This window comes from Microtus ochrogaster, chromosome X, assembly GCF_000317375.1.
Source record: "Microtus ochrogaster isolate Prairie Vole_2 chromosome X, MicOch1.0, whole genome shotgun sequence".
In the NCBI taxonomy this organism is placed as follows: Eukaryota; Metazoa; Chordata; class Mammalia; order Rodentia; family Cricetidae; genus Microtus; species Microtus ochrogaster.
The window spans coordinates 29160782-29171339 of NC_022026.1; the positions used below are offsets into that span (position 1 = coordinate 29160782).

The following is a 10558-nucleotide window of genomic DNA, read 5'->3' on the forward strand; positions in this document are numbered from 1 at the left end:
GGAGCCTAGGCAGTTTGGATGCTCACCTTACTAGACCTGGATGGAGGTGGGTGGTCCTTGGACTTCCCACAGGGCAGGGAACCCTGATTACTCTTAGGGCTGATGAGGGAGGGGGACTTGCTTGGGGGAGGGGGGGAAATGGGAGGTGGTGGCAGGGAGGAGGCAGAAGTCTTTAATAAATAAATAAACAAAAAAATAGCAACCCAATATGAAGCAATTTCCATGATATACAGGTATTTTGTGTACCATGGTTATAAGTATATACTTGATTGAAATTATCCACTTTTATACAACCTTAAATCTGACATCTCTTTCTGCTTACATTTTTACAATGTATGAAGTTGAACAGTAACATCTTTTTCTTTCATTGAAAACATCCTGTATCCTGTCTGAGTTAGATCTAAACCTAAAATAAGTATATGAAATCTGTGTACTAAAAGAATACACAGATGAGAATGTTTTGATATCGCTATAGGCATTTACTTACTATGTACACCATCAGAGAGAGCAATCTTAGTAACAGCATTATGATGTGCTGTTACTCTATCTTACCTATATGCTTCCATGCCAACTTGTTTTATGTTTCTATAATTACACAACTTTGGTGATTGTGGTGGTTATGACATCTAGTGTCTGAATCTTTGAATAATAATCCACACTGATGAAGTGATTATTGTGATGGTTGTTTTAAATTATTTTTAAATCAATTTGACACACACTAGAGTCATCTGGGAAGAGGGCAGTTCAATCAAGATAACACCCCAACCAGATTGGCCTGTTGCCAAGACTATGGAGTATTTTCTTGATTAATGAATGATTGATGTGTGAGAGCCCATGTCAATGTAGGCAATTACCCCCTTGGGCAGATGGTCCTGGGGTACATGAGAAATGAAACTTGGAAAGTCATGGAGTACAAGCCAGTAAGTAGCATTTTTGCAAGACTTCTGCTTTAGTTTCAGCTTCCAGGTTCCTGAACTGGGTTCCAGCCTGACTTCCCTCAAAAATGGACTATTACCTAAAAGTGTAAATTGAAATAAATACTTATCTCCTTAAGTTGCTTTTGGTCATGGTGTTTTATCACAGCAATAGAAACGTAACTATGACAACTTTCTTTGTAATTCTCAGAGGTTTTGTGTTTTTAATTTGGCTAATGCATAAGTTAGCACTTAGTTTGCTGTATTTACTTTTTCTTATCCCCAGTGAAGTTTCTTCAGCTTGAGGGTGAATAAATTCTTTGCATTTTTCTTGATTAAGATGTGAAAATAAGGGAAATTTCATGCCTTCTGATCCCATACTTGATCAGTGTACCCATGTGAGATATTTTACTGTGTTCTTGTCATTAGACAAGAGAGCTAAAGATAGCTATGAATATACCACAACCATAAATCACAAACTACTTAAAATGTTGTGATATTTTTAAAGTAACTTGATTGTACTGTTTTCAAGTGTGATCTTTGTATAATTGTGACAGCACTACTACAGTATAAGCCTTCCCATTTTGACTTGCTTTAGAGATAACAGTGGCAGTGACTTTGCTTTGTAAAATTTCCATTGTTTCAAAGTGATTTTTTTTTCAAAATGTAACTTGGGGTTGGAATTCAAAAGAGATATGCAGATAATATTATCTGTGAAATGTTATAACTGAAAAATCATGCTTTAATTTCAATATCTGTTTCCCTGTGAGAGCTAGCAAATATAAACATATACACATGTCATTATTATTAAATAGTTTTTATCCCAAAAGAATGAGTGAGCTTTGTAGATGATATCTTCAGTTAACAATATCTGAGTTTGTACATGCCTGAAGGTACATCATGGGGTTAATGGGATTCCTTGCTAAACTGAGATAGAAGTTATTTTGATTTTTTTGTATTCTACTGATTACTTCTTAAGCTAAATATATTAGATATTTTTCTGCTTTTATTGAACTTATAAGTTTCAAAAGGGAAGACCTTTTAACCATTACCATATCTTGTGAACAGAGATTTGAGTACATCTGCCTCCCAATAATTCCAATGTCTCTTTCACTGAAATTGCTTTGATCATTTCTGAGAAAGAAAGAAATCCATTTCTACCATAGGTCTCATATTTGAGATGGTCTTTTCCTCTCAGGGAAGCTGTACAAAATCAAAATTCCAAATGAAGAATCACATAATACATGTTTACAATCTTCTTCAGTGTCACCCACATTTACCTTTGAGGAGAAAGGTAAGAAAACAGGTGGGTGTGGGCAGATCTTTAACAACCTCACCAAAGAGGATTGAAGAGAACCACAGCACTACTTTTAAGGCTATTATGCACATTTTTCTTTCAGTGCTAAAACTAAAACCATGTCCCTGCACATGGTAAGTTTATACTCTATGACCAAACTATAACTCTCATCCCTGGATGTGCAATATAAAACTTGTTACACTTTGGAAAACTCACTCAGGGTTTGCTCTTCATATTTTTTTTTTCGAGACAGGGTTTCTCTGTGGCTTTGGAGCCTGTCCTGGAACTAGCTCTGTAGACCAGGCTGGTCTCGAACTCACAGAGATCTGCCTGCCTCTGCCTCCCGAGTGCTGGGTGCTCTTCATATTTTTGTCTTTAATTAGGAAACTAAAAGCTGCTTTAGAACACAACAAGCAATATGATTATTCTTTGTTCGTTCTGATGTTCAAACTCTTGGAGCTTCTAGCCCATACCCTGTTCCTTTTTTATCTTTAAAAATACTTTTATTTATTTATTTTTTAATTTATCAGATATTTTATTACTTTATAAATAATACCAATCAAAATTTCCACTTCCTCCCCTCCTCCTACTTTCCTCCTGCTCCCCCCATTCTCCCCCCACCCCTCCAGTCCTAAGAGAGGGTAAGGCACCTTGCCCTGTGGGAAGTCCAAGGCCCTCCCTACTACATCCAGGCTTAGGAAGGTATGCATACAAAGAGAATAGGATCCCAAAAAGCCAGTACATGCAGTAGAGACAAATCCCAGTGCCATTATTATTGGCTTCTCATTTTGCTCCAAATGTCAGCCACATTCAGAGTCCAGTTTGATCCTATGCTCATTCAGTCCCAGTCCAGCTGTATTTGGTGAGCTCCCATTAGCTCAGGTACACTGTCTCAGTGGGTGGACTAACCCCTCACCGCTCACGATCCTGACTTCCTTGCTCATATTCTCCCTCCTTCTGCTCTTCAACTGTACTTTGGGAGCTCAGTCCAGTGCTCCCATGTTTGTCTCTGTCTCCATCCATTGCCAGACGAAAGTTCTATGGTGATATTCAAGGTAGTCATCAGTCTGACCACAGGGCATGGCCAGTTCAGGCACCCTCTCCTCCACTGCTCCTTTTCAAGAGGAAATAATCACCATTTCAAGAGAAAATAATCACCTTTGAAAGATATCCAAACTTTTCCCTTAAGAGTAAAAAATTTGAGGTGGTAAACAACTGACTGCATTGAAGATCTGAAGCTCCTTAGTGTTACATCAGATTCATTTAATAATATAAACAAAAACTCTGAAATTGAAGGTTATGTGGAGCTGAATCCCTTCCCCAGAAATCATAAGAAGGGGTATTAAAAGATCATATAAAACCATTTGGAACATGAATGCAGATCTTAGCAAAAGTATCAAATAGTTACCACTAGTAAAATTTGATACATAAGTGAAGACTATTTCAGAATGTCTTCTCATACCAAAAACAAGTGGCATTTTGATTGTGATTTCTATTCCCGAGTTGCATCAAATCATGAACTGGTGATAAAACACTATGACCATGAGACTAGAAAGAAAAGTGTTGGACACATGAATATATCTTCTTTTTAATTTGACATTGGAGCTTTAATAATGGATAATAATTGACATTAATGGACATTCCTAAAACTGTCATTAATTTTGCATATTCTGAACAAAACTTGTAATGTGGTCTATTTGATTCCTTTGCATTACCAAATCAACAACAGCATCAATTATGAAACCATGTGCCAATGCATTTATTTCTTTTGATTTGTCAAGAGCTTATTTTTGTTGGGCTAAGCTTTTTACTGGCAATTATAATGATCTGAAAAATCCTTTGCAGGGTCATTCAAAGAAGCTTTAGGGAGTTACTTAGATTAGGGCTATTCTTTTGTTCAAATTTTGTGAAAGAACAATTCCCAGATGACAGTAATAGTTGAAATAGCTGGGAAGTTCAGGAATTACAATAATGAGTAAAATGGACTACTTACTGTATGGACCATAGAAAACAATAACAAAGACCAAATATAGCTGTCTCTAATATTCCTGATGAGGAATTATTTTCACTCTTGGAGTGCCGTTTGAACATGGTACATGCAGCAGTATAGGAAGGGTGCCTTTGACTTTGTAAGTACACAGCACAAATTCAGCTTCAATTTGAGACACTGGATCACAGTACACTGTCACTAGAAAGTAAACATATTTGCTATGCCTAAGTAACTTGATTTTCTACCAATATAAGTCAAGACCTCCTCACAGGGTTATTCTCAGCACTTGGTTCCTAAGAATTTGATTACCTACCTGGTTGTCATCTATCCTTAAATATGGGTGGCAGGGGCCTGGAGAGATGGCTAAGCAGTTAAGAACTCTTTCTGCTCTTCTAGAGGACTAGAATTTAGGTTCCAGCACCTATGTTAGGTTGCTCCTATCCTCTTGTAACTCTATCTTCAGGGGTATCAGATGCTCTCTTCTGGCTTTTTCTGGAACATGCACTTAAGAATAAGAACACATATTCTTTTACAGACACACATGTATACATAGGATTAAAAGATATAAAATAAAATTATTTTAAAAATATTTCCATAATCTGGAAAAATAGACATAAAAGTGCAATAGGGACAATTAAGAAGAGGAAGGACATAAGAAATTAAGAAAAGGATGATGAGAGAGGGCAAAAGCTGGAATATGAGCAAAGCTTTTATACATGCAGAAAAATGTCATGATGTAGCATATTATTTTGTAAAGTTAATATATGTTAATAAAAATGTGAATAAAAATAGGTCCCACAACTGGTCATTATCTCACATGTGGCATGTTGGGTGTAGAACTCTATTGCTTTTCTTTCACCAATATAATGACATTATTGATTTTGCATACCTTATGAGTAGGATTTAGTGTACTTTAAGTCATCCCCAAAGGTATTATGTTTTTTTCTCTGCGTGGCACAAATGTGACATTTGAATCACCCTTCATTGCTTTGTTCATAATGGGATGAAGGGAAGTTATTATTATGTACAAAGTTGGGTCTTCTTTTTTCCCTCCCATAAAATTTTGATTGGTTTCTTTTTGGCATTGGAAATATGAAATTTGGGGTCTTGAAATTAGCCAACCCAGGATTTAATACCTGTTTCATTAATTTCTGGCTGATTTTAAGCCTAATGCATTGGCTTCCCAGCATTATTTCATTTTTTTATTTGTTTAAACTGGTATCTTTTCTTGTCATTTGTGTTTCTCAAATGTGTGCTATAACTCAGTGTTTTACTTCTCCTTTCCTTTTCTCTGCATCTTCACTAGAGTTGTGGGTTTTTAATTCACCTAATTGATTTAATTTTTTTCTTTGCAAAATGTTAATCTGCTGTTTAGTTCAGAATCATCTGCTTTTATAATTTTGATTTTTTTGAAGACAATGCGGTATAAAATACTGAACTGTTTTTCTTTTTCATGTTGGCTGAAGTTTTCATTTGCTCTGTTAGTTTTTTTCTTTTCAAGATCTGATCATTAATTTATTACTTTTTATTGATTTTTTTCTAACTCCCCTACCTGCCTTCTCCCTCCCCTTCAACCTTTTCCCAATGTTCCCATTGAATGCAGAGAGCTCTGGCACTTAATAGAAGGAATCGTACACTAGCTCAGAACTAAAAAATATCCAGGTATTTATTAATAGATAAAACTTACAAATCATGATTCTCTGTATGAACAATGGCTAAAGATGAGATCCAAACAAACTGAACCAGCAAAACTTGGGTCCAGGGGGAAAGGCAGAGAGGAAGAAAGCCGGAAATGCTTCCCCATCCAGGTAAATTGTCTATGAGACCACGCCCCAGCAGGCGGGTAATTGTTAGCTACACACCTTCCTGCAGCACCCCATGCTCCCAATTTACTCTGGAAATCTTGTCTTTTTCTACTTCCCATGTAAATTAGATCTATGTATACCTGTTGAAACAGGGGCGGCGGGGCTGCGTCCCCAACACCCCGCTGCCCACACGGCTAGCTTTACCCGAAATAATTACACGGACACTGTATTCTTTTAAGCACTGCTTGGCCCATCTATCTAGCCTCTTCTAAGCTAACTCTCGCACCTGGACTAGCCCATTTCTTATCATCTGTGTAGCACCGGTCTTACCGGGAAGACTCTAGCCTACGTCCATCCTGGGTCAGAGCTTCATTGCGTGTGCCTCAGAGAGCAGAGCTCTCGCCTCTGCCCGCAAGAGTGGAGCATCGTGTCTCTCTAAGGCGTCTGCCCCCGAGAGGAGAGCTGTCGAGTCTGACCTCACTTCCTCTTCCTCCCACCTATGTTTTAACCTATCAGGGCAAGCAGCTTCTTTATTTAATTAACCAATGACCTTCCTCCATCACTTCCCCTTTTTCTGTTTAAACAAAAAAAATGAAGGCTTTAACTTTAACATAGCAAAATTACATATAACAAAACAGTTATTAAGCAAGAATTACAGTTACAATATTTATATCTACCTTATCTTTTATCATAACAATGGAAAACTATAACTAACCATTCTTCAAGTTTATCAAAGACTCCAGAAGAATATAATATTACCTAAGTAAACAAGAAATCCAAAACTCTTGAAATGACAGAGATATCTCGCTGCCTGTACAGTCACCCAAAGTTCCTCTGTACCGTTGGGGCATCCATCTTCGGCCTACAGGCCCATAGTTTCCAGCAGACATTTTCACAAAGCAGGAAATTTCAAAGGCAGTCACTATCTGCTTGTCCTGAAGAATGTCTTGCAGACTCTTTCATGAATCAGGAACCCCGAAAGATCTTCTCATCTTTAGGCAAGTTTAGCAGTCCTCTCTCTGCGGGTTCTCTGTGTCCAGTTTATGCAATAGTCCAGGCAAGAGCAGTTTCTTGCCCAAATGGCTATCAAACTCCATAAGGATCCTCTTCGATGCCCATCTTCCTCTTGAAGTAGATTGGTGCTGCCAGGAGCAGAGTGTCTCATTGTCATGAAAAGTCCTAAGTTATTAAAACATTTAAAATGCCATATTCTATAATCTTTGAAAAATATGAAGAATGCCTATCTAAAATATATCTATGCACATCTAGAAAATATTAACTAACATGACTACAAACTTGACTATTATGATTATCTATTAACAATCTATATTTCTAATTATATATTACATTTTTAAATGAACTACACAATCATAGTATCTTAATCAATAGCAGAAATATGCATATACATATACCAAAATTGACCTTAAATCTCTATCAATAAAGCAAAATCTATACTAATACAAATTATTCATATCTCTATCATATCCCCCTTTAAATGTAAAAGAATGTTTATAAACCATATTTGGGAACATGGGCGCAGTTTTTTCTCTCCAAACTGCTTCCTGCTGAATGGGGGCGTCGTTAATTAGGTCTTTCATGGTATAACCTGTGTGCTAGTTTCATCTCAGTTGGCAGTTGAGCAAAGCAATTTTCTGAAGATGGTCACAGCAACCCTTCAGGAGGGCGTGGTCCATCATACCATATCCGAATAGAAGAAATGAACAGGGTCTCATCCTCAGGGAGATTCTAGCCTACGTCCATCCTGGGTCGGGGCTTCATCGCGTGTGCCTCAGAGAGCAGAGCTCTCGCCTCTGCCCGCAAGAGTGGAGCATTGTGTCTCTCTGAGGCGTCTGCCCCCGAGAGGAGAGCTGTCGAGTCTGACCTCACTTCCTCTTCCTCCCACCTATGTTTTAACCTATCAGGGCAAGCAGCTTCTTTATTTAATTAACCAATGACCTTTCTCCATCATATACCTCTCTTAGGGTCGTTATTGTTGTCTAGGTTCTGTTGTCTAGGTTCTCTGGGATTGTGATTTGTGAGCTGGTTTTCTTTGCTTTATGTTTAAAAGCCACTTATGAGCAAGTACATGTGACAATTATCTTCCTGGGTCTGGGTTACCTCACTCAAAATGATCTTTTCTAGCTCCATTCATTTGCCTGCAAAATTCAAGATGTTATTTTTTTTCTGCTGTGTAGTACTCCATCGTGTAAATGTACCACATTTTCCTTATCCATTCTTTGGTCAAGGGACATTTAGGTTGTTTCCAGGTTCTGGCTATGACAAACAATGCTGCTATGAACATAGTTGAGCACGTGTCCTTGAGATACGATTAAGCATCCTTTGGATATATACCCAAAAGTGGTATTAATGGGTCTTGAGGAAGGTTGTTTCCTAATTTTCTGAGAAATAGCCACACTGACATCCAAACAGGCTGCACCGGCTTGCATTCCCACCAGCAACTTCCGCAACCTCTCCAGCATAAGTTATCATCAGTGTTTTTGATCTTGGCTGTTCTTACAGGTGTAAGATGGAATCTCAGAGTTGTTTTGATTTGCATTTCTCTGATAACTAAGGATATTGAGCATTTCCTTACGTGTCTTTCAACCATTTTAGATTCCTCTGTTGAGAGTTTTCTGTTTAGGTCTGTACTTCATTTTTTAATTGGATTATTTGTTCTTTTGATGACCAATTTCTTGAGTTCTTTGTATATTTTGGAGATTAGACCTCTGTCTAATGTGGGGTTAGTGAAAATCTTTCCCATTCTGAAAAGCAATCTACAGATTCAATGCAATGCCCATCAAAATACTTCACAGAACTTGAAAGAATGGTACTCAACTTCATATAGTGTTGTAGGAGCTGCGGGCCTCTTCCCACAGCTTGGCTCCTGGCCGCTTGGCTAGCTTATACCCCGAAATAACAACACACAAATTGCATTCTTTTAAACACTGCCTGGCCCATTAGTTTCAGCCTCTTAACCCATTTCTAATAATCTATGTAGCACCACAAGGTGCTCTTACCAGGCAAGATTCAGTATGTCTGACCTGGTGGCTGGCTGCATCGCATCTGCCCTGGAGAGAGCTGCATGGCGTCTGAGCTCACTTCCTCTTCCTCCCAGCATTCTATTCTGTTTACTCCGCCTATCTAAATTTTAACCTATCAGGGCCAAGGCAGTTTCTTTATTTAACTAATGACCTTCCTCCAACAAAATAGAAAAACAAAAAGAAACAAAAAAACAAAACAAAAAAACAAAAACAAAACAAAACAAGATAGCCAAAACAACCCTGTACAATAAAAGAACGTCTGGAGGCATCACAATCCCTGACTTCCAACTCTACTACAGAGCTATGGTACTGAAAACAGCCTGGTATTGGCATAAAAACAGACAGGAGGACCAATGGAACTGAATTGAAGACCTGGATATTAAACCACACCCTTTCAAACACCTGATTTTTGAGAAAGAAGCAAAAAATACTAAATGGAAAAAAGAAAGCATATTTAACAAATGGTGCTGGCATTACTGTATATCAACATATAAAAGAATGAAAATAGATCCATATTTATCATCATGCACAAAACTCAAGTCCAAATGGATCAAAGACCTCAGCATAAAGCCAGCTACACTAAACCTCATAGAAGAGAAAGTGGTAAGTACACTTGAACACATTGGCACAGGAGACCACTTCCTAAATATAACCCCAGTAGTACAGACACTGAAAAAAACAATTAATAAATGGACCTCCTGAAACTTAAAAGCTTCTGTAAAGCAAATGACATGGTCAACAAGATAATTTGTTACTTTTAAAGACTCTTGGTTTTTACTGGATGCAGACTTAGAAGTAGAAGCTCTCAGAGAGGAGAGCCTACATCTCCTGGCAATCTGTTCCTGGCATTTCTCTTTGGATTCCTTTAGTCTCTCAGACAAAAGTTTATCATACCCTACAGCCCCTTTAATTTTCTTAGTACATTGTTTCTTCAGAGCAATATATTGGTGTTTGTGTTTTAGGACACGCAGATGAGTGAGACACTGAATATTTGGTTTTCTGGTCCTGGGCTTCTTACCTACTTTGTTTAAGAACTTTATGACAACATATTAGTGGGCATTGTTTCCTTTAAAGATGTTGAAAACTAACCACAGAGAAACCCTGTCTCGAAAAATTAAAAAAAAAAAGATGTTGAAAATTTTCAGATTCTTCTAGCTGTTTTAGGTCCCAATCACTGAGGTACAATAGTGTCTGTCAGTCCAGGAATATCCTTCTCTCCTTTCTTTACAATAACTAAGTTAAGAACACCCAGATTGGCATTAACAATGCCTCTCTGAGCAGACTTGTTCTTCCTCTCTCCAGTTCTTGGTCTTTAACAAGAATGTCCCTTACTCAACCACAGGTACACTCTGGCATAATTCAGGGAAAACCTTGTCTGTCATTCCCATCACTGATTTAGATCACACAAGCTTGCTGTTCTTCATCCAGACTATCATCAGCTGCTTCTATGGCCATTTCCTTCTCATAGAAAGTACAAATATTCCGATAGAACATTCCCATTGTCTCAGTGT

General features: G+C 37.8%; 1 pseudogene; it reads right to left on the reverse strand.

Annotated features, from left to right (window-relative positions):
• The window catches only part of LOC106144082, a 93422-nt pseudogene that overhangs the window by 79727 nt on the left and 3137 nt on the right, over positions 1–10558 (reverse strand).